The sequence below is a fragment of the Chinchilla lanigera genome, unplaced genomic scaffold, assembly GCF_000276665.1.
Source record: "Chinchilla lanigera isolate Chin_1 unplaced genomic scaffold, ChiLan1.0 scaffold00003, whole genome shotgun sequence".
NCBI classification, from domain to species: domain Eukaryota; kingdom Metazoa; phylum Chordata; class Mammalia; order Rodentia; family Chinchillidae; genus Chinchilla; species Chinchilla lanigera.
Window position 1 is genome coordinate 27,432,610 of NW_004955404.1, and position 2,632 is coordinate 27,435,241.

The following is a 2,632-nucleotide window of genomic DNA, read 5'->3' on the forward strand; positions in this document are numbered from 1 at the left end:
TTTTCACTTATAGTTTGGGCCTCCATATAAGAGAAGCCATGCCACATTTAGGCTTGTGTATCTGATTTATTTCACTTAATCTTATTGTCTCAAGGTGCATTCATTTTCCTACAAATGACTCAAGTTTACCCTTCTTTATAGCAGAATAGTACTCCATTGTGTGTAAATACTACATTTTCTTTACCCATTCATTTATTGATGGACATATAGGTTGCTTCCAAGATTTACCTGCTGTAAATTGTGCTGCTATTAACATGTTCAAAAAGTGTGTGTGTGTGTGTGTGTGTGTGTGTGTATTGGTCTGCACTTTCCCTCTAGCTGATCTGATCCATTTATTTGGTATTAATTAGCAATTTATACATTCAAATTTCAGCAGCCATTTCAACCACTCCTCTCAACTTCAGACTTACATAGCCAATCACCTATCCATTTCAACAGGCATTTCAAGATTAAAATGTCTATGAGTTTGAGTCCTGGTACACCCGCCCCCTCCCCCGCAAAAAAAAGATTAAATTGCCTAAAAGTCAAATTTCTAATTTTCCACTAAAACTTGTTGCTTCTCCTTTTTCATGCCTCCAATACTCACGCCAAAACATCAAGATGAGTTTTTAGTTTGTTAGTTTGTTTTTTAGGTTTTTTTGAGACAGAGTCTCATGTATAGTTCAATCTGGCCTTGAACTCACTATGGTGCTCAGGCTGGCCTTGAACTCAGGGTGATCCTCCTGCGTCAGCCTCCTGAATGCTGGGATTACAGGCATGCACTACCACATCCGCAACAAGATGAGTTTTGTGTTGTCCATTCTTATAATTTTCTTCAAATTTTCATGGATACAAAAAAAATGGAAAGATTTACTATTTTATCAGTAAGAGACCCTAATGTTGACATGAATTTGTTGAGGAGAAAAGGTAACCACTACACTCCGTTAAGTTAAACAGCAGGTCATGCAACAGTATACATGGCATTGCCAACTTTTTATTTTCAAAAATGCATTAGTTATGAAGAATTATCCACAACAGTTTTATGGGCTTAATTTGTCTCTAGGAGTGAGATGCTGAGCACATTTTTCCTTTGGTTTAAGAATATCTTTTGACTTGTGCTGTTATAAAATGTTTCTAAGCAGAGGAAACTAAGAATTGTAAGAATGTGAGGTAGTGGATACATTATCAGTTTGATTATAGTTATCATTTCACAGTGCATATGTATCTCGAAACATGATGGTGTACACCTTAAATATACAGGATTTTGTCTGCCAGTTATGCTCAATTAAAAGAAAATGACCCCAGAATATTATGACCTCTTACGACTTCGTTAGTTTTGTTTTACCACCTGAGCCCGATCCTCCATTACCCGGATGTCTATGGTATTTTCTTATGTCTCCATTAAGCAAGTTTCAACTTTTTCTGGAAATACTAGCTTCTCACAAACCTCCTTCGTTATTAGTAAGTACTGTGGTATTTCATTAGGCTCCGTGAGGAGGGAAGGTGGAATGTGTTAAATTAGTAATTTTGCTCTCTCCTGAAGTATATTCTCCTAACACATAGGTCTTGTCAGCCTCGTGCTAAAGCCTCGTGTCATTCATTCTGATAGACACCCCATCAATTCTCAAGAAAAAGCATAACAGCAGAAAAAGGCTAGAAGCGTTACTCTAATTTTCACATGCATACCTGGCGTGGTGGCTCACGCCTGTAATCCCAGCACTTGGGAAGCTGAGGCAGGAGGATCGTTGTGAGTTCAAGGCCAGCCTGGGCTACAAAGTGAGCTCAAGGCCAGCCTGAACTGCATAGTGAGACCCTGCCTCAAAAAAAAAAAAAAAAATAATGATAATAATAATAATTCTCACATGCAGGCTTGAAACTCCATGATCGTGAAGTTCACCCTTGAAGAGGAGATCTTCAAAAATTTAATCTGTTCTCTGGCTTTCGATTTCTCTGTATCTACATGACCTGCTGTAGGTACAACCTTTAGTTTAAGACAGCCTCGAAGTAATGTTCCTTTACAATCTGTTGTATAGGTCCAGTCTTATGGTTTAGCAACTTCTGTAGAGCATCAAGGTGTAGAGCGTTCGCCTTCCATCCTGCTGTCCTGCCACGCTGCAGCACAAGCTCCTTGGTAGTTGTTTACACGTTTTAATGCATCTGTAGCATTTGAACTCAATCCTAAAGCCAGAACCATGCTGGATTCTTAAAACGTTGTCTCCAAACATCATTTCCGGGAGAGATGGCATATGCGATTCACCCACTAACCTGGCATAAAAATTCCCTCCGTGTCTCGACTTTCCTGGAGCCCTTCTTCCTTTCTCACCAGCTCAGGCCCCAGTCACATGGACGCAGCTGTTCACACATGTCACAGTTCGTGCTCACGGTGCCTGGTCACTCTTCTTCTCCAGGCTTTAAGATTGGTATTGACATTTTGAGCCATGAAACTATTTCAGGAAGTGCTTAAGAGTGGGAGTGGGAAAGGAGGAGATAACACAGAAGTGCTTGTGACATACAGTAGTGAATATATACATTTTTAAAATACAGTAAGACACAGTGCCACTAATCCCCCTCAGAATACTTTCCCTCACTAGCAGTATCCTTATTCCAACATTCTTGCCACTTTCTGAAGCAGTTCTGAAAGTCTTGTTTCACG

At 39.7% G+C, this 2,632-nt stretch overlaps 1 pseudogene; it reads right to left on the reverse strand.

The window, feature by feature from the left end:
- Nucleotides 1-1,369: 1,369 nt before the first annotated feature.
- LOC102023661 lies at nucleotides 1,370-2,225 on the reverse strand (annotated as a pseudogene).
- Between the last annotated feature and the right edge of the window lie 407 nt (nucleotides 2,226-2,632).